Source organism: Triturus cristatus, chromosome 2_1 (genome assembly GCF_964204655.1).
Source record: "Triturus cristatus chromosome 2_1, aTriCri1.1, whole genome shotgun sequence".
Taxonomy (NCBI): Eukaryota; Metazoa; Chordata; class Amphibia; order Caudata; family Salamandridae; genus Triturus; species Triturus cristatus.
In genome coordinates, this window is record NC_140581.1 from 921,816,583 (window position 1) to 921,844,425 (window position 27,843).

A 27,843-nucleotide genomic window follows, 5' to 3' on the forward strand; every position below is an offset into this window, starting at 1 on the left:
TGGAAGGGGGCCGCGTGGCCCCCCTCCCAAGGCCTTAATCGGCCCCGGGGACCCCGACCCCCGGGTCATGGCCTTTTTTTTTCAATTATTCTTTAGGAGGGGGCTGCGTTGCCCCCCTCCTCAGGCCACTGATGGCTCCGGGGACCCCATTCCCCGGGGCCGGCCTTTGTTTTTTATTATTTAAAAAAAATATATATTTATAGAAACACCTAGGACATGCTGGACAAACCGTATGTACCTATCACCATGACGATTTGCGTGATATTCATTAAAAGGCGACTATGCATACCATGAATCCACGTGGAATGTATTTACACCGCTAGTGAAGCTCTGACGTGTCTGATGCCCTACCGTGCCTAATCCCGGCGCCCCGCCGGTGGGTACTCTCCAAGTAGACACCCTTGTCGTTTATTTATACAAACATGGCTAGCTATTGACGGGCACATTTAATACACACGCACACCAAGCCATTCAAAGGGGATTCGACAAAAATTCGACCAAACTATGCAAGAATCCCCCTTCACGGTTAATAAAACACACATCCACCGCCGGATGTGTAATACTTTTTATTTTACTCTCTGGAAAGGAGACGAACCTCACTTGAGAGTCACAGCGTGCTCCTGGCTGAGCCCAATGCTGTGTTACAGCCACCAGTGCCCGCCGAGTGCCACACACCTCTGTGTTGTATTCCACCAGCTAGTGCGTATGTTATGACACTTTCTAGCCCATGTGCACAGTAACACCACCCCGTGAATATGTCATGCCACACTTGCCTTCGCACGGGTTATATTGCCCCATCTAGCGTGCCTTCCTCGATGCCTGTGTTATAACGCACAGCTCTATGCCATACATATTACAATCTGGGATGCATATCTTTGTCACAGTGCATATGCAATGTTACACTCCCCAGCACATATTTTATATTACAACTTTAGAGACTAGTTAGGTTACACAACACTGCCCTGTGCATATTACACTCCAAGGCGCATATCGCATAGCACGCGCTAGTGCCTGTGCTATCTTGCGCTCTCCAATGAATCTGTCATTGCGCACAATGTATTGCATATTATATTTCATGCCCCGGTTCATCTTATAAGCAAGAAAAACAGGAGCAAGCCCGTTAGCCCAGTTGAGACCGGGTATATGTAGTAACAAAAACAATATCTCAACAGGGAAATTATGTAAAGGGACCGATAAACACAAGATTTAATCAAAGCGGCCAAGGAGGGACAAGGGAGACCAAAGAGAATGAAAAAATAATTTGTAATTAGATACACAACTGGTATATACAATTTAAAGTAACCATAACAATCATATGTGCACTGATAGTGAAGTGAACAAGTGAACGGCGCAGTGACATAAGTGTTAAAAGGACAACATAGTGCGGCAAGGAACTATTCAAAAATTAAGGGTCAAGACAAAGATATATACAATAGACAATTTACGAAACAATATTTTAAATCACAAATGGCTCTTCAACGAGCCGCGATTACTGCTGTCAAATCGATGACGTTTCAACCTCCTTGTGTGGAGGTCATCATCAGGACTATGGTTACCAGAGTATTAAAAATACCTGTGTAGGAAGTTGTTTGAATCACAGTATCATGGCTGAATACAAAGGAATATAGATCCAAAACGGGGGGCTGAGAAGAAGATGTATTAAAACATCAATGGGGCTCCGCCAGTGAAGGAGGCACGTGTGTAATAATTTCAGCGATATAAATGAAGTCTGGGAATCAAGGGCAGTTCGAGCAATCGGCAGTAATAATTTGAGGCACTGTGTTAATCAGCAATTCAAAGTGTCAAGCATCATTTTCAAAAAACGGGATCAGTCCGGGAGAAATCACTTCGTCGTGACGACCAAAGGTTCATCTTATATCACACTTTTTGGTGCATAGTTTATACCATATACTATATCTAGTTTTCATTTTCAATCGTGCTGTCAGGACTATGTTCTATATAACACTGCATCCACCTACCCTTTTCACGGGCATTACATTTTGCGATGGGGGTGTTTCTGCCAAATGAGCCCGGAGTCACAGTCACAGTCACAAACGTCCTCTTCTTCCTGAATAAAAGTGAGATTATGCTGCATACTTGTTCATATTTTAAGTAGTTCGCACACACACATTTTAAAAACAATAACGTTCCTAATACCCACCTTCTCTGAACAGTTAGCTTGCTGCCCCATCCACCTCCTCCCTATCCTCTGTTGTCTGAATCCATGGACTAGCCTCCTCCCTCCTGCCATGCATGGTCTGATGTACTGCCAATGCCCTCCATTTAGCATGATGTACCAATCCACTCCTCTTGCCCTCCATTGCCCAATTCTATGGCCCATCATTGACCTCCTGCTTAGCCTCTGTGCTTAGCTTGCTGCCCCTATTCTCCTTCCCCCTGCTCTCCAATGTCTTTGTGCATGCCCCTGCTCCATCCTTTTTGCCGACCATGTTCCATGGACCTGCCACTCCTCTCTACTCTGAGTGTTCTGTTGAGCTGCCACTCCCCTCCCACCTGCCTAGCATTGTCAGATGACTGTAAACTGTCCCTGCCACCTCCACCCTGCCTGTCCACATGCCATGCCCCTATCCCCTTCCTCCTGTCCTCCACGGTCCATTTTACTGCCACACCCTTCTGCCCTCCCTGGTCTGTTGTGCTGCAACTGCTCCTGCCTGCCTGCCCCGCGCGGTCTGTTGTGAGGCCCCTTCTCCTGAACTCTCTTGTCTGTGCCCAGGTCCTGACCCTCCCTTCTATCCTCCATGGTCCTTTGTGCATGCCCCTGCACCCTCCTTCTTGCCCATCATAGCCATTGTGCTGCCACTAATCCTTCCGCTTGCCATGCATGGTCTTCTGTGCTGCCATGGCCCCTCCCACCTTCCCTGTGTGGTCAGCTAGCTGCCCCTGACCCCCTCCCACCTTCCCTCCATGGTCTGTGTGTATGCCACCATAGTCTCATTGTTGCTCTCCATGGTGTGTCTTGTTTCTAGTGCCCATCCTGCCTGACCTCCATGGTCATCTTGCTGCTCCTGCCCTGCCCCCTTGCCCCCAGCCCTCTGTTTCCATGTGCAGACCCCTATTCCCTCCCTCCTGGCTTGTCTGTTCCATTGCAATGCCCCTGATCCGTCCATCCTGCCCTTTATGGTCTGTTATGCTGCAGCTTTCTCTCCTGTCTGTCCATTATGGTCAGCTAGCTACCATTGCCTCTTTCCCCTCTGTTCTCTGTTGTCCATGTGCATGGTCCTGTCCCCTTCCCATTGCTTTCTATGGATTGTTGTGCTGCAGTCCCGTCCCGCATGCCCTGTGTGGTGTATTGTGCTGCTGCAAACCCTGATGCCTGCCCTGTAGGGTCAGTTTGGTGCACCTCTCCATGTCCCTCCTGTCCTCTGTTATCCAAGTCCATATCCCTACCCCAATTCCTCCTGCCTACCATGATCCAATGTACCATACTTGCAAACATTTTGAACTTGGTAAGAGGGATATTTTGAAAAAAACTGGGGTATTGATTTTCCCCTTTGAGTTACATTGAAAAAGAGGAGATTGTAGACAGGAGACAGATCAAATAAAGCCCATTTGAGCTTAAAAACATTGGACGTTTCCTGGCTGAAACGGGTCTGTTGGCATGTATGGTTGTACTACCACTGCCTCTTCCTTCTGTCCACAATGCTCTATTATATTGCCACAGCCTCTCTTGCCAGTCCTGTATTGTTGGTTTGTTGCCCCTGCCCCCCTTTCCACTGCCCTCCATAGTCTGTTATGCTGCCACTGCCCTTCCTGCCTGCCCAGTGTGGTCAAATTGTTGCCTCTGCACTCTCCTACCAGCCTTTAATTTTCAGAGTCCGTGCCCCTGGCCTCTGCCTCTCAACAGTATCCCAATGAACAACTAGATTGCTAACATTCTATATTTATTACAAAAGTGTGGAACGCCTGAAGTAATCAAAACTGTAATACCTAGAGGATTTCCTTTAGAAATTACATATATGAGAGGGTCTTATTTGCATCAAAATATTGGTTAGTGCTCTAAAAAACTAAAATGAGGACATATTTTCTGAGTTTTCAAATAGCGACAAAGAACTTTTAAATTATTTGTAATCTTTATGTTTTTTTATCCAATTGACCACTTGATTAAATGTTGCACTTAGGGGAGAGGATGTGGTGTTACTTCCAGAGCTGCAGACTTTGCAACTGGGGAACCAGGTCGGAGTTTCTGCTTCAGCTCAACATTCTGTGATTCTGGTCAAATCACTTAATCTCCCCATGTCTACAACCAAAATGAATTTGATCTTGTGTGATGTAACCAATGCTCATGTAAAGCACTCCAATACCTGACAAGTCAGCACTATATAAAACTGCAAATACACAAAAAATAAGTGTTTTGCACACTTCTGTCATAGGGCTACATGTGGGCTACATCTGGGTGATATTTGTGCTGCATTTGGGCTCTTTTGTCTCTGGTGGCCATCTTGGGAGATTTATTTGTTATGAAGTTTCCTAATTTCCTCATTTACTGCAGTCTCCTCAGTAGGAAATGCTTTCAGTTTTTTACTTTGATTCCATCAAGAAGGTATTCAGATATGTCACACATTTGCCATAAATTCTGAATGTTAGCACTCTAGTTGCTCATTAGATCACTGTAGTAAAGCTACTGCTCACCACGGAAGTCTGCTGCTGGTATTAAAAGTGCATGTTTCAGTTCAGTCTGCATGTCAGAATTTTTTAATGAAATAGAAGAGGATTTGAGAAGTCACTCAAAATGTGCCCTAATTTTTCTTTCTTCAGCACTAATCATAATTTCTATGGCAAAATGAACCCCCTCATTGTGTTCCTTTTTAAAATAAATGTTTTAAGTGTTACCAGTTTATTCCAATCAAGATGGCTTCAGGTGTGCTATACTTTTGTCATAAGTAAGACAGTAAGCGCTCTAGTTGTTCTTAAGAACACTCTGGGACATTCTGTCATTGGGCTATACTTGGGCTACATCTGGGTGATATTTGGGCTACGTTTGGGCTCTTTTGTCTCTGGTGGCCATCTTGGGAGATTTATTGGATATGAAGTTTCCTAATTTCCTCATTTACTGCAGTCTCCTCAGTAGGAAATACTTTCAGTTGTTTACTTTGTTTCCATCAAGAAGACATTCAGCTGTGTCACACATTTGCCATAAATTTTGAATGATAGCACTCTAGTTGCTCATTAGATCACTGCAGTAAAGCTTCTGCTCACCAGGGAAGTCTGCTGCTGGTATTCAAAGTGCATGTTTCAGTCTGCATGTCAGAATTTCTTTATGAAATAGAAGAGGATTTGAGAAGTCAAAATGTGCCCTTATTTTTCTTTCTGCAGCACTAATCATAATTTCTATGGCAAAATGAACTCCCTCATTTTGTTCCTTTGTAAATTAAATGTTTTAAGTGTTACCACTTTATTCCAATCAAGATGGCTTCAGGTGTGCCATACTTTTGCCATAAGTAAGACTGTTAGCGCTCTAGTTGTTCTTTAGAACACTCTGGGAAGCTGCAGTAGAACACAAAGAAATCAGCTGACAGTCTCTGCCCTTGTTGGATGTACATGTTTTACTGAGAATGTCAGACTTCATTCTCACATGACTGAGAAAGATAATGTGACTTTACAGAAAATATGCTCTCAGTTTAGCTTATAGATCACCTTCCAAACCTCTGTTTCAGAAAAGCATGAGAAAATAGTTTTCTCTCAAACATTATTCATGATATCACAGCAGAAGGCTTTTTCACATGGTAAAATCACCATAGAACACACCACAATTCCTAAAATGAGTATGGTACCATCAACAAATGACTTATAATGTAACTAAAGTCTTAAAACCTTCTATTAACTGCAATGCTTTTTAATGAGGTGCTATCATGTATATTGGTCCCAAGATGGCTGTCAACACTTCTTGGATGAAGTACTGACAGCCATTCAGATCTCACGATGAGATGTGTGGTTAGGCTCCACCCAGATATATCTATCTTTTTAACTCTAATTGTCTCAGGAACTACTGAACAGATTTACACCATTTAAGCAAAAGGCATGAGTCTGAACTGAGGACTACCTCTTTGCCAAATTTTGTGTAATTCCGTTCAGCAGTTCGGGCTGTAGCTGCGTCAACAGGTCCTATAGGAAAATGCATGGGGAAAACGTGTTTTGGGACCCCCCTTTTTTCTCGGCCACCGCCTGACGAATCACCGTGAAATTTTCAGGATAGGAGCGGACCGGAGCTGGCCAAAAGTTTGGAAAATTTTGCGAAGATTCGTCAATTAGCACTAACTTTTTTCCAAATAGAATGTTGCGGATTTCCTATGGAAAATAGGTCCTAACTATAACTACCTACTGGCGACTGCCTTTCAAGTGATCCAGCGGAGAATGTGGCAAAGTGTTGGTGATTCAGAAACTTTTTGAAAACGCTGGACCCCTGTTTACCTGGAACAGTGAATTCAGCCATAATCTGATGGACTGCGACTTCGCAGGAGGAGACCACTTACCTGGGTGGTGCCTGCCGATCCTGTTCCTGGATGTTAGCGGTGAGGTGAGGGGTCAGAGGAACTGCAGCCTGCATAATATCGCGCCCCAGAAGATCGTTGGCAAGCGGGGAGAAGTAGCAGACACCGTCCACTTGGGCCAGTACTGACGCCAGATGTCTGCTTTGCACGGACGCACACAGTTGGGTCCGCCCCGCATTTTCCCTGCAGCAGTGCCCGCAGTGCATCCCACCAATCACGAGGGAACGCTGTGATTTTAAACTGAGGGCGACAAACAGTTCACTTCAATACGGCATCTGAGGAAGTTCATAAGAACGAAACGCGTCATGCCGAGTGTTCTAATTAAAGCGCCGTATTAACTGAGATCCCCGTGTGTGCTCAACTTCTTGCTGACAGCGAAGGAGTGTGGTGTGTATATATATATATATATATATATATGTATATGTATGTATATATATATATATATTCATAATTATGTATATATATATATAAAATCACAGTTATATAGAGTGCACACTCCAACGACCTCTGCTAGTGCAAAAGAACTTTATTCCTCAGTTGCAATGCGGTTCGGCGGAAACTGCCTTTATCACACACTGAGCAATTGAATGAATGTGCATTACATAGACAAGAGACACAAACAAAGGACTATTGCTCACAATTGTTAAAATGGCAGTGTAATAACGGTGGCCATATTTGAGTGGGTATTCATTCATGGTTACTTCAATTCAGAAACCACATTCGCAAACATTGTTATGTCACAAAATATTTGATCGTGAATAAAACAATTATTGCCAGAAATAGTCATACTGCTGTTTTAAAAATCGCAGTTGGAGTACAACTAGTATGACAAGCAAAACTATTTGTGTTTGTTATGCTAGTTTTGACAGCGGCCATCTTGTGATGTGCACTTCCACGTGTAGGCATTCTCCCGGTAGGGAAACACATCAACCTAGCTGTAATTGTGCAGGTTGCACAGTGATGGTTTGAACAACTTGTGTCATAAAATATGAAGTTGTATGCAAGTGGCCACATATTGGTGGTCATAGGATTCAAATGCAAGGCCATGCTTTGTGTAATGCCAATGTGAATGACTTGACAGTGTATGAAACATTTTAATACATTGCTGTTGAGTGCTGTCACGACAATGTGGACCTGAGTAGGTACTTCATGGCATGGAGATGGATTTTTGCGAAACAGGAACATGTTGTGATTACCATGTGGCCGTGTGACAAGAAAAATCAAAACCATACAGAGACCCAACAGGAACGCAATATATCGGCCAAAACGACACACAGTGGAATGGGGTGGTGTCCCTTCATATCTCCATACTGCGGGACACCAAGACAATTCATTGCGGCATCAGGAACTTCCTATCTAGAGGAAGGAAGGACACTCTGCTCAAGTGCAAACCAGTGGGGACCGCTGGCCAGGGTGCCCCAGAGTCACCACGAACACATGCATCAATAAAAACATCAAATTGCACTTAGACAACTAAATTCAAAACAAACATGGAGGACAAGAATGAACGATGTATGGCCGTGTAGACGCTATTCGCATGCTCACCAGGAAAGGAACAAACAATGGCAATATCCCGAAACCAAGATACCTCACTGAATACAAAGCTCAAACGATACGAAAAACTAAAGAAACTTGAAACATCAAAATGGTAGGAGGCAATCTCCCTCCAGGATTAAGTGGATAAACAGATGGTACCGCGAGACTCAGGATATATGTCACCCCATTACGCGAGTCACACAATCCATGCATGTTGGAAGACTGGGCAGACAATTCTGCCACGAGCTCAAAGAATATGCTATGCATACTCATCGAATATGCATGGGAAGACAGAGACAAAATCATAAAAGAAATATCTGAGATAGAAGATGAGTTGAACAAAATAGTGATCAAGAAAGCATCAAAAAATTCAGAGATGATCTGTAGAGAAGATTACTCAAACACAAGGAAGATATCAAACTTCGCAAGCAGAGAAAATTACATCTCGATTGTATTGACTATGAGGACGCATCTTAACAGCCATAAGTACAAACATCTTTACAATATAAGAACGTCACATGAGGATCCGGCACCTGCCAACCAATGCTAAACAAGATCTTCCCCCCACAACAGTAACAAGTGACTCAGATACAAATGTATTAACCAACACAGCAAGTACATCTTCAGACGTTGAAGTTCTAACAAAACCAGCAACTTTTTTGGATGAGTACCGGATGCTAAGGAGGGGGTGGCAAACGGGAAGAACAACACCAACACCTCCACTGAGAGGACGGGGCAGAGGCCGAGGACGAGGAAGAGGCAGAAGCGCAGCAAACAAAGGAGAATCAGACGGAAACACAGGAAACAAAAACACAGAGCCAATGGGAAGCATACGGTGTGGCTCCAAGAAGAAACAGAAATGATGGATAATGAAATGGTAAACAAAACCATTATTAACTTATCAACCCATTGCCTTTCGCAGTATGAGACCTTATGCTTAGGACTAACCTTTTGCCCAACAGAAATGTTCAACTACTCAGAGACACGCGTTGACATTTTTAAATTTATCAGGAAGCTCAAGCTAAAAAACCTCCCTACACCGATGGCACTGCATGGGAAACACCCATGTTTTCAAACCTCACAGTTGGCGATGCAGATACATTGCAGGTCATGCACGATCTCGAACTTAACCAAAGGGGGGACACTGTTGGTGGGGCGATCTCCAACAGTGCTTTTGATATTCCCATGGACAGAGCTGTTTGCACTAAGTTTAAACGACGCTCTGTGTTTTACCCCAACCTTTCACTCGACTCTATTGATACGTTTCATGATATTGTTACACAAGAACTTCTGAAACAGAAACACCAGAATACTACAAGCCTTCAAGTATATAATCTATCCAGTAGACAAAGAAACATCATCTCTTCTTTATCTAAAGAAAAAAACATTGTAATCCGCCCGTCTGACAAAGTAGGCAATATTGTATTGATGAGTAGACAAATGTACATCGATGAGGCCTGCAGACAATTGGATGACTGTAGATTCTCTTGCCCATGCAACACAACCGCATATAATGAGAGCATTACTACTACTTGGAGCAAGCTTTCGGAGTGGCAGCCATCTGGGATTATCACGTGGCATGAATTCTGCTTCCTGTAAAAGTATTATCCCAAAGTGCCCATTCTGTATCTTCAGCCCAAGAAGGCAAACATCCCACAGTTCCTCCAGGTAGACCCATCATGTCATAATTAGGGAATGTGTTTGAAAACATCTCCAAATAAGTGGATCATTTTTTAAGAGAGTCTGTCACCACGTTAACATCTCATGTCAAAGACACAAAAGATTTTTTTAACAAACTTGAGGGCACTGTTTGGGATGAGGGATATATCCTCGTCACCCTGGATGTTATTTCTTTACATACCATCATAATACACGACCAGGGGATAAAAGCATGCATGCATTTCTTGAGCGACAAGCACAAAGGCTACCTGGAACACACCAAGATGCCTGCACAGATGATGATGTTGTGCCTGACTAACAACCTCGTCATGTTCAATGGGGATCTCTACAGGCATGTGCTTGGCACAGCCATGGGCACGTGCTTCGCACCTAGCTTTGCGAATCTTTTCTTAGGCATGTGGGAAGAGATCTGCAACGAGGGACTACTCCAACATGATTTTGAGAGAGTGGTAGTCTGGCTGAGGTACATAGGCGATTTATTCATCATCTGGAGAGGAAGTGAATTAGAAGCCACCAACTTCATTGAGAAACTAAATATTAACCCGTATAACATAGTACTCAGCCAGAACATGAGCAGACAATGTATTGAGTTCCTTGATGTCAGGATTGAAGCACGACAGAGCAATCTGGTCACTAGCCTTTACCACAAGGAAACAACAGATAATAGTCTTCTTCATGCCCACAGCAGCCACCTGGATGCTTTCAAGTGGAACTTCACATATGGGGAACTGCTGAGGGCAAGAGGAAACTGCAGCACTGACAAGGCTTATCATTTAGAACAGGAAACCATGCTCTCTAGGTTTAGAGCACATGGGTATCCTGAATGGGTCCTGCACAAGGCCATTAACAAAATGAGCAAGGTCAATAGACAGCAAATTCTTGAAACACCTGTGAAGGAAACCAACAACACTGACACAAGGGTCATCTTGACTTTTAACTGGAACTCCCAGAAAGTACATAAAATACTGACAGACCACTGCGACATCCTAAGGACAGACCCCACTGTGAGACCCACCCTGAGCAACAGACCCATGGTTACATACAGGAAGGGCAGGAGCCTCAGGGATACTCTAGTACAGGGCAACATTACAGAACCACACATGGCAAATATACACAATCTCAAAGGTTTCTTTCCTTGTGGGCACTGCAAGGCCTGTAAATTTAGCCACATGGTTAAGGAGGTCAAAGTACCGGGGTCCAGCATGAACAAAAGCATAACTCAGTTTTCAACATGCAGTACCAGCTTTGTCATTTATGTCCTGGAATGTCCGTGCAGAAAGAAGTATGTTGGCAGTTAATGGTCAAAATGAGGATTTTAGAACACCTCAGGGCCAATGCCAACAGGGATATACATTATGCAATGGCCAGACATTTCCAGGACTACCATCAATCCAACAACTCCCTCTTTCGCCTCTACGCCATTGAGCAGATTAACATGGGACACAGAGGCGGGAATAGGAAATTAGCACTACGCAAGAAGGCATCCAAGTGGATCCTTGACTTAGAAACAAGATTCCCTGGAGGTCATGACCTAGACGAGGAGTTAGCAACTCATTTGCATGATGATTGAGAAGTCCCTCAGCATTCACTCTTGTCTTCGCATGTTTGTGTTCCCTGTTTCCTCACTAGAACAGTAGAAAATGTATTTTATCATTGGATTTTCATTCACAATAGGTGTGATCACGAACCCTTGGTTCATTGTTCCCTTTTGTCTTTTCACAGGAGGAAAGGAAGGGACCCACTGTACATGACGGACACTTCACGGCTTCCCTACCCTTTTCTTCCCCGGGTCTGCACTTTGGACAAGATAAGGAACATTTTATTCACTTTTCAGTGTGCAACGCTTTGTCTTTTTTGCTGAAACGCCACTAGTACTTAAGGATTAATACGCATAAAAGAAAGTGTTTAGTAATTTATTTAGGCATTTGCATTTTAAAATTGTTAGGTTACATAGTAGTTATTTTAATGTTTAAACTTACTTGTTAAGGTGCTTTGTTATTGTGTTGAAGTCGGCTGTCTGGCTTTTTTTTCATACATTCCAGCAGAGTGTCATTTTCTTGCAATTGTTAAGTTTTTCCAGTTACAAATGTTGAGGTTTTGTACTATTTTTATAATATTCACTTAATTATGTTAATATTTGTATTGGTTAGTTTATTGTACGGTAAACCTTCTTGGATACTTTATGTGTTGTTTGAATTATTTTTCAGTTATTTCCTAGTTGGGTGGATGCTAATTTGTGTTTCTGTTTTAATTTTACTTCAGTCATTATTTGAATTGTTGTATTATTTAAATATTTTCAGTGAAACATTTATTTTCTTTATTTTTAATGTTTGTTGCAATATTTTCTTTTTTGGAATAATGTTTAATTTTTTACAATGTCTTTATTTTTAATGGAAAGTGTATTGTGAAGAGATATGGTTATATTCGCAAACATTTTTATGTTTATATCAAAGAATAATTAATTTTGTTTGCGTATTGTATTCAGTCCTAATTTGTATATTTATGTAAATTAAAAATGAGGTCATGTTTTTAAATATAATTTGGTCCTTCTTATTTCAGTCGATAGTGTATGTTTCAATATTTGTTTTTTTGTCTATATATTTAAATAGGAGACAATATTTTGTGTTTCAATATCTGTGTGCTAGATATTGTTACATTTAGATATTTTCGAAAGTTAAATTTATTGCATTGATATTTGTGTTTTGTTTTGGTTAAGTATTGGATAGCGATGTTTTTTTAATCAATATTATTTTGATGATGTTTTGGTGAGTTGATATAGTTTCTCACGACATTCTGCCATGGAACTGTGAGTTCACATTTTGTGGCCTCAGAATAATTAATGGAAATGTCTTGAATGTGTTGATTTTGAGCCTCACTTTACATAAAAGTATTTGGTAAAAACTGCTCATTCCGGGAATTGACTATTATTATGTTATTATTATTATTTTATTCTGCTATGTGTCATGTAATCCAAAAGTTATCACTGACTTAACCATAAAATGAATAATCGTTGGACCAAACTTCCCTTCTGGCTATTTTCTGTATGTAACTCTTTCACATATACACTGGGAATCAAAACCGGCCCTGGCAAAGTGCTCGGCCGCCCCCCCCCCCCCCAGGGGTTGGGGGTGCGGCCGAGCTCTTTGCCAGGGCCGGTTTTCGGCCGATTTTGTTACAGGGCTGATTTTGTAAAAATGGCCATGTAACAAAAGCGGCCCTCAGGGGGCCCAAAACCGGCTTCCACCCTTGCGGCCCACCGGGGTATTACCCGGTGCCCGCTACGGCCTGCATATACACCAAACACGACCATTACAAGGGTGAGCAGCCAGGTTGATTTTCCTCAGGCCATTTCCTTTTCAGGGCCTCGCGCTGCACTACTAAATCCTGTCTTATTAATAACATATGATAAAAGCTATGACTAGTTTTGTGATATTTTCTCGATAAGGCAAGTAAAAACCCATGAGACCCCACCCAGCTTAGGTTTACAGGGGGATGATGGAACCAGTCTGAACCCTCATACTGTACTTATTTTATAAACGCTCTGGTCCATATCACATAAAACAAGCCATGGGAACACTAAGTTAGGACTCAGTATCTCACACAGTTTTGGGCTGACTGGTGTCTCAAATAGTTAAAGAGCTGGAGCAGCAGTATTTTACCACCTTAGAAAGTGGTAAATGCTTACCTGTCACAATAATTTGCAAAGCATGTGCTGCTTTTGGCTGGAAATGTAACAACATTTGTTGAGAAATCTAAAGTGAACTACAGACATATGATATTAACATACACAAGGAAACCCAACAACACAGTTAAAATATAAAATGGTACATTACATTAAAACAGTCATCATCATCAAATAACTTTATTTCGCATTACAATAAAGAATGCATAAAAGTACATATAAAATATCATTACATATGATACGAAGAACCATAATAAAAGAAAATGATTACAGAACTTTGCAGCCAATTTACAATTATAATGAATGTTTCTTAATGAAAGGATAACAACAGCAGCAAACAACAATTTTCTAGTCAAACAATAATTTTTTAAATACTAGAAAAGGTGCTTTGCGAGATTTTATAGCTGCCAGTAAGAATGATGACAATGCCTAACACAAAAACACAGTTTCTAATTGATAAAATAGGGAACGTGCAAGTGCAGAAGAACGGAATGAATTTTCTTTTTATAGTGGCGCAATAACATTCTTTCTCTCTGTTATATAAAATTGACAAAAAAGAGGATATGCACAGTGAATTGAATTGCCTTATTGTCACAGGGGCAAAGCGGTAGATCGTTTGTAGAAAAAACATTATTCGGGTGGCCCAGCATTAACGGGATATAATTTAATTGGAATCTGAAAAAAATGTGCCAATACTATCTGCTCTCTACGAATACAAGGTAAGAGTTAGAGTCTAAGGGTATATGCGGTAGACTGTCATATATCTTAACGGATTGTTTAATTCTATATCTATCCCATCTTTCTGAAACCGCTTTCTTTATACAAATATCTTTTAATCTTGTTTTGGGAAATTGTTGGCATGAGGACGGAGTGTCATATAAATATGCAAGTCCCAATGAGATAAGAGTTTGTTGAACATATGATAGCAGGTTCATAATATCTACTAGGATCTTCTGGTTCAAGTCAATCGAGCTTCTTTTCCAGTCTGAAAGCCATAGAGTGAGTGGGGCCAGTTTAATAGCATCAGTGATGAAAGTTCCTAATGAGCGATGAAGTTATTGCCTGCTAAAGGAAGTGAGAGCAATCTTTTGACAAATGTATCCTCTATGATTTGAAGTGCCCTCACCTCCAAAATCCCCCATCTAGCCACTCCGTATGTGGTGATTGATACAGTTTTGGCCAGGTAGATTTTGGACATTTCCATTAATGGTTGGCATCCCAATTTTTGGGAAAATCTGAAAATGGCAGCAATACTTTGGGCCATGAGGTTTGCTCATGTCTGCATCATCTCAACCCCTAAATAATTAAAACAATGAACTTGCTCTATTTTGTCCCCGGCTAAATGATAACTTAGCTGCTTCCTATTTGCACCACCCGATGCCATAATATATGTTTTTGCTTTATTAACATGTATGTCCAGATTAGTCATATAAGCCGAGTATAGTACAATCAAGTTTTGCAGAGCCAGTGGGGTCCTTGCCAAAAACACAGTATCATCTCCGTAAAGCAGGATTGGGAGGGAGGTCGTCAGTACATGTGGAGTATCTTTTGAAGTATTACTCAAGGCAGTATTTAAGTTATTAGTGTAGAGGGCAAACAAAAAGGGAGCCAAAACGCACCCTTGTCTGATGCCCCTTTCTATTTTGAAGGAATTTGTGCTTTGCCGTGCCTCTCATAGTGAAATCATGGCGGTAGCATCCCTGTATAAGTCCCTAATAAACTCTATGATTGCCTCGTTTACTCCCATTTCCTTCAAGATGAGCCAGGGTTTGCAATGTACTGCACAATCAAAGGCCTTGGAAAGGTCCATGAAGACCATGAATATGGTATCCTTTTTTTGCCAGAGTGTACTTTCCTACAATCAGGGTCAAATTAAGACACTGGTCAATGGTTCCCCTGGCCTTCTTGAACCCATACTGTACTCACGTGAGGATCTTCAGCCCATGCTTCCAATTTATTTACCAGTAACCTGCCCATTAACTTGTCCGTGCTGTCGATAATTGGCAGGGGGACAAGTGTTCCCTTTCTTGAAAATTGGGATGATAGCAAATTGTTTCTAGAAGGGCACGGGACCAGACTGAGCTATTGCATCAATGACTACATTTATCAAAGGGGCCCAAAAAGGGATATTCGAGAGAAAAGTGTCCATAGAGACCCCGTCAGGACCCGGCACTTTCATGGATGGTGATCAAGTCAGCGACCGTGGTATTTCTTCAAGCTCTAATGACAGGTAGGAAGGCGACTTATTGTGTGAGCAGCTATCTGACAAATTCAAAACATCTGGGAGTTTGAAGATTTCCTGAAAGTACCTTATCCAGGAGTCTTCATCAATCTGTGTATCCTTTGAAGGTCCTCCATGATCATTTAAAAAAGGGGTGTTAATCAGCTTCCAAAATGCTTTATTATTGCGAAGTGCGGAAGCACGCTTTAAGTTATCCCAGCCTCAGATTTAAGCTGTTTTAATCTAAAAGCTCTTGCAATTTTATAAGCGTCCCTCAAAGCACGAATAAGGCCTCTATCCCGTGGTAAAGTTTTAAGAGCTATCCGTAGGTTGTTTGAGGCTGTAACACAGGACTTATCAAACCAACAGTACTACAGAATGGCTCTTACGACACTGGACATGTCAGTTGTAGTTTAATGTTAGTTAAAAGATTACTGAATGCCTCAACTACCTGGGTTTGGCTTACTGGTGGGTCCAAACAGAGATTAATGTCCTCTTGATTTACCAGAATAAGATTAGTAAAAAACTTTGTGTCATCAACTTTATCCCATTTTAACACAAAGCCATTTTTCCTAGCTAATATACGTTCGGGAACTCTGGTGCCATTACGAGTTTTGGCTCATGCTAACATAGAGCACAAGAGAGCATGGCATGATCACTAAGTACTGTAAATTGTGGCTTTAACACTGTGGAATTTATTTCAAGGTTGTCTGTACATATAATAAAATCGATTATAGAAGAATATACTGCTCTATAGAATGTGGGGAAATGCTGCCCCGTAATTGGGTTTATTTCATTGCGGACCTCCAATTGCCATTTCATCAAGATATTATTTACGACATCACCCTGTGAATCATGATAAAAATGTATAATGGGGGCTTCCCTGAAATCTACAATCCTGCAAGCTTCCTTAGTGTTTCTTGGACATACCTGTAGATTAAAATCCCAGAGCCAAATACATTTCAAAAGATTAGGACGAGACTCCACTAGATCTTCTAATAGATTGTATAAATGCTGGAGTACCGCATCGGGATTTAGGAAGTTATTATTGTAATAATTCACTAACATAAGATCCCAAGAATCATAACCTTTCTTTATTAAAATGTGAAAGTAGGATGAGATATTTATAAAACGTGAGATATTAAATACACCAGAGTTGGGGATCAGTGTAAGTAATCCACCCCTATGTCTCCCCCTGTAGCTGGTATTGCTAATGTTTGGAGCAAACGATATCCAATAATGGAGATTGATTCAATCCGCCAAGTTTCTTGTACACAAATGATGAGAAAATTAGTGATGGTGGACAGCCATCCTTAATTTTTTAGTTTACTTTTGTATCCTGCAATGTTCTAGGACAGGAGTGTATCAGATAAATTATTACAACAAACAAATGATGGACGGAATGCTGACAATGCATACATTCTCCCCCAGTCAAGAGATCTGGGTTAAATCCATCGTTCTTTTGCCCACTACGCCACCCCAGTTTAGACATGGCCATATGCAAATCAGTCTTGACCCTGTGGGCTAAAGAACGGTGATGGATCAAACCCTGATCTGTTGACTGGGTGTGAGTGTTTGATTGGTTCTGATGCTCCGTCCATCACCGCCCCTTTTTGTACCGCTTTGTTCGCCATAAGTTGGCAGGGTATGCTCAGACATGAGTCCCTTGCTCACTTTGCCTCTGGATTCAAGCAAGCCTGGCTGAAGACGGCTGAAATGCCAGAAACCGGTCCTAGGAAGCTTGTTTCCGGTCCAGAGAAGGCATGGCTTGGCAGTTCGGGCTGGACTGTTCCAATGAGGTACAGGGTCAGACTGATTTGCATATGGCCATGTCTGAACTGGGGAGGCAGAGTGGGCTAAAGAACGGTGATGGATCAAACCCTGATCTGTTGACTGGGTGTGAGTGTTTGATTGGTTCTGATGCTCCGTCCATCACCGCCCCTTTTTGTACCGCTCAGATAAATTATTTACATCATGGAGAGCCCACTGATACATCAAAAGATGTGAGGTTGGGAGGTAATAGTCCTGAAAACACTGAGAAATGTTCATCAATGACAAGTCCCCCATTTTCCTCTAATTCAGGTGGCATGTGGGATGACTGGTTAGCAGATGCGAGTCAATCACAGCAGTCCAGTAAAAACAGAACACAACGCAACAATTGCACTACAACACAACTAAATCCCATGGCCGTAATGCATCAAAAAACACAGCAACATAAAACCCAACAGTACCCCTCAACGTCACAACAAAATACCACACAACACCTCAAGATCCCAAACATAGTTCTTGTCAAACATTTACCATCTCCAGAATTGAGTTTTCATAATACACTACTAAAAAGTGTTTGAACCGAGCACTGCCTCAACTAACCACCAATGACATGAACTAGAGCCAGCTAATGTTTTATGATCTGGCCTTCTTCCTTTGACAAGCCTAATTTGCACTGCCACAGACTCCAGCAATCTGTCATCCAGCCATAATGTGTTATAGAGCAGACATATATGAGGAAACCTTGCACATGAAACTTGCATACAAAACGACTTATACCTCGACTGTCATGCAGAGTCCTCAAATGCAAAATAGCCCAACTAAAATTACTGTGCGCCACATTGAGTTTGACCAGAAATTGTTAGGGAGCAACATTGAAACTTTGAACAGCAGGTGAGCAAACTAACCCTTGGAGTTGCTGTGGTAGTCCTGGGCTCGGGTGAAAACATAGGGCTCAACAGCAGGGCTGACCTCTGACGGTTCAAAGCCGGCTCCAGGAAGCAAAGCAGTCTTGCAGAGTGCACAGCATGTCACAGCAGAAGGCAGGCCTCTGTGAGTCCTTCCGCAGCCCAGAAGTGAACTGAAGAGTTGGTCTAAGGTCCAATTTTGATATCCTGGTGCCCGTTCCTTTAGAAGGAGGGAGAAGCTTCGAGAATTTTCTCTGATGTGCATGAAATTTCCTGACTCCCCTGCCCTGACTCCAAGCTCTCCGCAGTGACAATGTGGAGGTGATAAGTCCTTTGTGTGAAGGAAGAGCACACCCAATTCATTTGCAAGTAGGTCTGTGCTCACCTCCGCCCTCTCATCCTTCCAGCAGATGGCCCATTCAGGCATACCAAATCCCTCTATTGTGTTACCACCTGGGAAAAATTCACAAAGTCTAACTCAGTAACACCCAGTCATGCGACCCAAGACAGGCTGCAGGCATAAAATAGCTATTGACTGGAAAATGACAACCTTCTAAAAGTGTCATTTTTAAAACTGTAAATAAAAATCCGACTTTACCATTAAAGAGGATTTTTTATTACAATTTCATAGATCCCAAACATGAACTGGATACCTGGTCCCAACCAAAGTTAGCACTTATTAAATGTAAATGTAATAAAGCAACCCAAATTTCCTATAGAATTAATTTAGGAGTTTTTCAGTACCAGGACCTGTAAAACTTAGAAGTACATGGCCAACCTTTTCATTACAATGCACCCTGCCCACTGGCCACCTAGGACCTATCTTAGGGGTGACTAATATGCCATAAAAGGAGAGTTTAAGGATTGGCATGTCCAATTGGCAGTTTAAAACTGCATTCAGGCTCAATGGCAGGCCTGAGATATGTTTTCAAATGCTGCTTAAAAGTGTGGCACAATAGGTGCTCCAGGCCCACTAGTAACATTTAATTTACAGGCCCTGGGTATATGTCAGGAGTAAGCGAAACAATCCATGTTTAGAAGAGTGAGCACAAGCACTTTAGCTCTGGTTAACTGTGATAAAGCGCACAGAGTCCTAGGACTAACAAAAATGATTTCAGTACAAAAATGGAGATAAGTAGGCAACAACTTTGAAGGAAGACCACCCTAAGGCTGACAGGGCTAACATGATTCTTTAGTTTTTTTTTCAAACATACCTTCATTTTCTAGCGGTTCAGAATTTTTCTTTTGTAATCTCTGACAGACATGCAAAAATCAGGCTTCGAACAGGGAGCTTGGTATGGAAAGAATGTAATCTTTCCATTCTATCGTAATAGAGTTATCTGTGCCCAGAGCACATAGCAATTGTTGAATAATTTAGTTAAACAGTTGACTCAAAATCATTACAGAGCAGGACCATCCCTACATCAAAAATATATTTATTTGTCCAACCTTGAACCACGGCTTTTAAGTTTGTGACTCTCAGAGTAGATAAGGTAAATGGCTTTTTAAAATTTTCAATGTCACACAATTTTCAAATATATTTTCAACTCTTTTTTGACACCAGCTCATGGGAGAGGCTTCAAAACCAAGCATTGTAGTATATTCATGTTCTGGGACAGCCTTTTTAGTTGTTTTCATGGAAGAAATCTCACTGGAATTCTTCTTGGGCATGCTGTTTTTGAATATCTAAAAACACTATGCGGCTCATAATAATGTGTGTCTTCCCAAGGCACTGTAAGTGTTTTGTACATCAATAAAGGCCCACTGGGAAAACATTCTAAGTGAAAAATCATTTGAAGATGTACTGAAAGTTAAAAACAGCAGTTCATACTAGTCAAATTCTGTATTCAGTTCAATGAAAAAGTGTCTCGGCAATAATGCAAGATCTGCAGTTTTTTCATATGTTTTATTAATTATGTAAAGCAGCCGCTATGACTTGAATTCAACTAGTATATAATACTTGCACGCAGCCCCCCCGCAGCCCTGAGGACCGCCACCCCCACGGCTTCTGTTTAAATCTGTGGGTGGGCCTTGGAGGCCCCCAAGCCCCGGGGACCACCACCCCCTAGGGCTTTTATTAATTAATTAGTGGGGCATACGGCCCCCCCGCTGCCCCGGGGCTTTTTAAATAAAAAATAAATACACGTGTGGGGGGCTTCAGCCTCGGAGACTGCCACCTCCCTGGGGCACTAATATTCAAATTTGGGGGTCTGTTACAGACCCCCGAGCCCTGGGGACCACCACCCCCAGGGGCTTTGCATTAAGTGGGAGGGGGGCCGTGCGGACTCCCTCCTGGAGCCAGTGATGGCCTTGGGGACTGCCACCCCCCAGGGCCGGCTTCTGCAGTGTCCCAGGGTGCCCACCCCTGGGGCACTGCTGTTTGCAATGACAGGGCGGGAGCCTCATGGCTCCCGCCCTGTCATTGCAAACTGCTTTGCTTCATTGAAGCGGGAAACCTGCTCTCGCTTCAATGAAGGAAAGCAGATTGCTTTTCCACAAGGGGAGCTGCATGTTAGCAGCTCCCAATGCGGAAAAGCAATGCCGGCTCCTGCAGGAGGCGGGGAGCCGGCAGGGACCATGGGGCATTGGGGCTCCTATCATGGTCCCCATAGGAGAGGGTCAGCCCCGGGAGATGGGGTCCCCGGGGCTAGAAGTGGCCCAGGAGGGGGGCCACGTGGCCCCCTCCCCTGTGTATTTAAAAAAAAAAAAGGAGAGGCCAGGTCCCAGGGGATGGGGTCCCCGGGGCCATATTTGGCCAGAGGAGGGGGGCCACGCGGCCCCCTCACATAAAAAAAAGGATGGCCAGGCCCTGGGTGATGGGGTCCCCAGGGCCAGAAGTGGCCCGGGAGGGGGGCCATGCGGCCACCCTCCCACAAACAAAATTAATAAATAAACGTGGGCCCCGGGGGATGGGGTCCCCGGGGTCAATAGAGGCCTTAGGAGGGGGGGCCATGCAGCCCCCTTCCTATAAAAAGCAATATGTGTGGCCATGCCCCCGGGATGGGGTCACTGGGGCAGGAATTGGTCACGGGAGGGGGGGCCTACGCGGCCCCCCTCCCATTTAAATTTAAAAAAAAGAAAAAAAAATGGGCCAGGCCCTGGGGGATGGGATCCCCAGGGCAAAAAAAAAGGCAAGAGAAGGGGGGCCGCACAGCCGCCCTTCTTAAAAAAAACAAAAATGTTAAAAAGCCGGCATCTCGGCTAGGCCCCGCCCCCTCCCTGCAACACTCAGCAAACGCGCCCCATGGCGCTTTTGACATTGAGGAATTAATTAATTGAATACTGAGGGTCCCTGGGGGCCAACTAGCCCATCAGGAACCTCCAGTATGCGCCAGGGAGCTGCGTTGCAGAGAGGTGTACAGAGGCCACACCCCTTTTAACACCTCTCTGCACAGCTCTGTGGCGCTTACTGAAGGCACCTAGTGGGCTAGTTGGACCCCAGGGACCCTCAGGATTCAAGGGGACTTAATCCCCCAACTTAAAACGCGCGTTTGCACAGTGGTGAAGAGAGGGGGTGGGGACTGAGGTGACGTGTGTGCAAATGCACCCTGTGGCACGTTGCAGAGAGGTGTAAAAAGGGGCGTGGCCTCTGAACACCTCTCTGCAACGCAGCTTCCTGGCACATAATGGAGGTTCCTGCTGGGCTAGTTGGACACCAGGGACCCTGAAGATTCAAGGGGACTTAATCCCCCAATTTAAAACGGACCACAGGACGCATTTGCACAGTAGTGAAGGAAGGGGGTGGGGCCTGAAGTGACATGTGTGCAAACACACCCTGTGGCGCGATTTAAGTTGGAGAATTAATTCCCTTTCAATCCTGAGGGCCCCTGGGGGCCAACTAGCCCACCAGCTACTTCCAGTAAGCACCAGAGGCCTGCGTTGCAGAGAGGAGGTCCAGGCCATGCACCTTTTTACACCTCTCTGCAACGCAGCTCTGTGGCGCTTACTGGAGGTACCTTGTGGGCTAGTTGGACCCCAGGGTCCGTCAGGAATCAAGGGGACTTAATCTCCCAACTTAAAACGGCCACAGGGTGTGTTTGCACACAAGTCACCTCAGGTCCCCCCCTCCCTTCACCACTGTGCAAACGCGCCCGTAGCGCATTTTAAGAGGTAGTTTTAATCCCCCTGCCCTATTATGTACTAGGGCCTTACAGAGGAGGTCATGCTAATCACAGGGGTACCCCAACGCATAGTGTTCCCTAGTGTATGTAGGTGTTTTCACTGTATTCTAAGTGTCTTTTAGCATAGCACTGGCTCTAGGCCTGGTTAGTCAGAGTCAGTTACCACCAGTGCCCGTCTGAAAAAGTTGTGGGCACAGGATGATTTTGCAACAAGGCCTCTTTCTGCTTCTCTCTTGGTTCTTTCTGCATGTCTTGCTTCTTCCTGCACTTTTCTTCGTCTTTGTCGACTTCTCTTGCTTCTTTCTGCATTTCTTTTGCTTCTTTCTGTGTGTTTTTTCTTCTTTCTTCATATGTCCTACTTTTGTAGGCATAGTTAGAAACTAGCATTTGAAAAACCTTTGAAATTTACTGAAAAAAACATAAGTTTCAGGCACGTTATAGTTAGGAATTAGCATTTAAAAAGCCTGTGAAATTCACTGAAAAAACATAGGTTTCAGGCACGTTATAGTTAGAAATAAGCATTTAAAAAACCTTAGAAATTCACTGAAAAAACCATAGGTTTTAGGGAAAGTTATAGTTAGTTGGACATTGCACTCGTACAAAACCCGTGAAATTCCCCCGTTATAGTTAGTTTAGCTAACTATAACTTGCGCCCCCGCAATGCACTGCTGATGACATCACGTATTACATCACTCATGACATGGTCAGTGACATCACTGATGACATCACTGATGACATCTCAAATGACCCACTGGTGGGTGTCGAGCTGGTATTTGATGGGTCGGGAAAGTCTGAGCAATAAATGAAAACGCCTTTAAATTCTTTGTTTATCTTGCCACATTGCTGGTGCTTCAAAGACTGAGGTCAAATGTCACACTATGTGTTCTGACAAATTGATGTTACTGCAGGCAGTGCATATGCGCTGTTGCTTGGCGACCTATTGTGCTTACAAAAAAAAACTCTAATAAAAGAGGCTTTTCGCCTGCCCATTATTTCACATTCATTGGCTTCATTATCATTCTTTATTGCTGCCTTCTAATTCAGCAGTGCGTGTGAGGTGTCACTTACTGCATCACTTGCTTTTCTTTTTGTGATGCAAAGACCAAGCGCAGATTGACATCTTAATTTGTGTTCATCCGCTGCTCGCGATGTGATTGAGGTACTATTTCTTTTAGTTTGTTTGCAGTTTTATATAGGCCAAACTCGACCTTGACAAGCTCTGGGAAGGTAGCCCAGAATCACAGGATGTTGAGCTATTGCTGTCCCTTCTTATTTAACAAGTGCCATCAACCCTGTGTGCAGGTTCCAAAATCAACAATCCAACTGCATTCTGGTAGTTGTAGTATTTTTTCTATCATAAATCACTTAATGAGAAGAATAAATTTTGGGTGGTGAGCTATGTGCACATCAGATGGAAAAGATTGAGCTCTGTAATGTAACCTGTATCTGAGGATCCCAGTTCTCCATGACTTATCTTTTCTTTCTACACTTCAATTCTTGTGGGCATCGATTTATAATGGAAAAGAGACACCTGCAAGGCCTTCAGTTCAAGGTAATGTGATATAAAAGAGATGAGGCTTAGTGGGCAACACACACCTGACAATGGAGCGATATGAGGTAGCCAGATGTAAATCATTTGCTGAGGATCACAGAGGTTGTCTACATGTCGATGATGGAATGAGAACGCTGGTCACCTGGTTACACATTAACTAATCAAAAAACAAGACTGTAGCCTGTTCATGTACATTATTGTCCAGAGTGTGTAGATATGTTCACAAACTACTTAATTCTGGTAAGTCCCATAATGTGGAAAGTCCCAGGACCCTTCTCAGCCATCCACTTCTGCATGGCAACTCCAGAGAAGGATTCATTGATGCTGTGGAACCAGGGCAAACCCAACCACCTCTCCCCCCTAATGGGAACCTAATGGGAAATTGCTTACAATGCAGAACTTATTGTGTTGTAAAAACAGCATTCCCGTTACCCCCACTAGTGTTATGTATATGAGTATGGCGCTCAGGAAACCTTCAAATGTCCAATAAGTGACATATTTGTGCTGGTCAGACCATAATTATTTTGTTCATCAAAACACATGCCTCCAAAAACAAGGCAGAGCCCATTATTTTGTTTCAACAATATTTCTGCAAAATGTAAAGTACAAACTTTTTCTTCTATCGTCTCATATTCTGTGATTTCATATTAAGGATTTTACAGTTCAAATAGTATAGCTCTGGCCTGGTTTGGTTGCACCTTGTCTCATTAGTAGTAGCATGTTAGGCTGAGTTGTAGGTTTTGCTCCCACACGGTCACCTAAAAAGCCTGGGAGAAGTGCAGGAAAGATAAGAAAATGGAAACCAGAACGGTGGGAAACAGGTCGCATCTTTTCAAAACTAAGCCTAGATTTGTGTCTAGAAAACGATTACACAACCTCCAATGTTCCATCTCTATGTAATTTTTGTTTCCTTTAAAATGGCCCGTTTAACCTTACTGTTGGAATTCATTGATATATATCTGATCTCAGGGTTGTTTTAGCTAAAATGTTGGGTTTCTTGGACGTTTCTAAATAGAGCATATTGTAAATGTATGTGTCTTGTAAAGCGCACTGCTGCCCTGAGGCGTCCTAGTGCTGTAGACCGCTGGGGAACCCGTCCTGGTTATCCCTGTGAGATGGTCCCTCCAGGGTATCTCCAAGGTGAAACCAGGCATCCCCAGCGAATGTGGGGGGCCGTTGTGGAGATGAGGCAAGCTAATGCCCAGAGTTGCCGAGTGTGATCCCTGGTTAGAGTAGGCACCGAAGCGAGAATTATCGAGTCCGCTGGCCCTGGTCCACGACCCTGCCGCGTCGGGAATTGAACCCTGGTCCCGGGCTGTCCTCTGCTTCCGGGTCTGCTGCCTCTAACCAGTGAGCCCCACCACTCCATTGTAAAAAGTTGTTTTAGATGCTTTTAGAATGGCCTACATCTGAAGGTTACTGGTCCACGAGAGAGAATGTCATATGATTATGTCTTGGAAGTTAATGTTGTGATCTCACAGACAGGAAATATAGGGATAATTTGATGATGTTAATAGTTATGCAGTTTTTTCATTTTATAGGTCAATCTCACTTTTGCTGGCACTTAAGACCTCATACATATGTACGTATGTGTGTGTGTATAGTGAATTTCCTATTTGGACATGACAAATGTATGCACCTTTGTTTTGTGTCCCGGAGTAGTAAGAAGGTGGATAGCATATACAGGAGTTTCTGTTTGAACTTTTGTGTGGTTACAACATATGATCAAACCCCAAGCTGTGAGCCTGTGGCACCACATTGAGCCAGTGCCCAGTGAAAGAACCGCAGAGTCAGGTAACACAACCCAGTTACCACCAAAACGTTTACTTCTCATTATGGAGTTGTCAGTGTTGACTCTGCATACAGCTGAACTGTACGCGCTGATTGGTAAAGCTAGCTTTACCCTATGTTGAAAATACAGCTATGTGTTGTCAGCATTAGCAGTGGATTGGCGATAATGAGAGCAGAGGAGACCATTTGTCAATTGGAGGCCCATGTTGAAAGTTGGAGTTGATAGAAGCCTGGATTGAGGTACTCAACAATTAATAGGAATGTCAAAAGTTATTGGTGATCTAAGTTTCAACCTCCAGGTTTGGAGCATCGGTATCAACTGTAGATGCACTGAGAAGGGGCATGGCTATTGGATTGAATGTTAGCCATGAGAAAAAAACTGTTAAATGAAGTTTTATATTGTACCATTGTTCTACTCTGCTCTGCACAGTAAAATATACTGACAAGCAGTCCGATTGCTGGTTTTCTACCAAGGGCAAGATCTTTTAGAGCAAGATGAAGGCTGTTTGGGTCAATTGAGAGCATGTGGTGCTGCAGCAGGAAGGGCAATGGGGGTTCTAAATGGTCCTTACCATCTGCCCTCAATATCTATGTATCTGTATGTAAAACAGCGGTACAGTCCTCGGATGTATGACGTTACAACGCACACTTTTACAACGCATGCACTTACAACGCATTTTTTACAACGCATAATCCATTACAACGCATGACATTACAACGCATGACACTACAACGCATTTTTAAAAAATACCTTTACAACGCATTACCATTACAACGCATACTACCTTTACAACGCATACCATTACAACGCATAATATTAAATTACATTTAAGGTAAGTATTAGATAGTATAGGGGTAAAAATTACTATTCTAACTCCAGGGGGTGCAACAGTAGGGTAAGTGTTGGATAGTATAGGGATAAAAATTACTATTATAACTCCAGGGGTTGCAACAGTAGGGTAAGTGTTGGATAGTGTAGGGGTAAAAATTACTATTCTAACTCCAGGGGGTGCAACAGTAGGGTAAGTGTTGGATAGTGTAGGGGTAAAAATTACTATTCTAACTCCAGGGGGTGCAACAGTAGGGTAAGTGTTGGATAGTATAGGGGTAAAAATTACTATTCTAACTCCAGGGGGTGCAACAGTAGGGTAAGTGTTGGATAGTATAGGGGTAAAAATTACTATTCTAACTCCAGGGGGTGCATCAGTAGGGTAAGTGTTGGATAGTATAGGGGTAAAAATTACTATTCTAACTCCAGGGGGTGCAACAGTAGGGTAAGTGTTGGATAGTATAGGGGTAAAAATTACTATTCTAACTCCAGGGGGTGCATCAGTAGGGTAAGTGTTGGATAGTATAGGGGTAAAAATTACTATTCTAACTCCAGGGGGTGCATCAGTAGGGTAAGTGTTGGAAAGTATAGGGGTAAAAATTACTATTCTAACTCCAGGGGGTGCATCAGTAGGGTAAGTGTTGGATAGTATAGTGTAATATTATGCGTTGTAATGGTATGCGTTGTAATGGTAGTATGCGTTGTAATGGAATGCGTTGTAAAGGTAGTTTTTAAAAATGCGTTGTAGTGTCATGCGTTGTAATATCATGCGTTGTAATGGATTATGCGTTGTAAAAAATGCGTTGTAATGGTAGTGCGTTGTAAAAGTTGCGTTGTAAAGGTTGTTCCCCACAGTCCTCAGTTCTCCACATCTACAACCTCGCATTAGGCAAAATAAGTTCTATGGATGTAACTTCATGACGGGAGCTAGATATGTAGTGGTTACTTGCATGATGAAATCTGAAAGTATGTACAGGTGAAGTGATAATACTCATGAAGTGCTTGAAATTGTGAACGCCAAGGAAATTGGCAGTAACCACTTTGCCAATTTTCCAAGATTACAGATACATTTTGATATTTCTACCAGTTGGTCATCCATTGAGCTTGGCACAAACATCAAGAAGGATTTTTGGGGATTTTTTTAGACCGGAGGGGAGTAAGAGGCTGCCTTTGGAAATTCTCAAAACTATATCTTTGGGTTTACAATTTTTGGCCTCGCCTTCTCGACAGTGTATGTGCTATCTGTT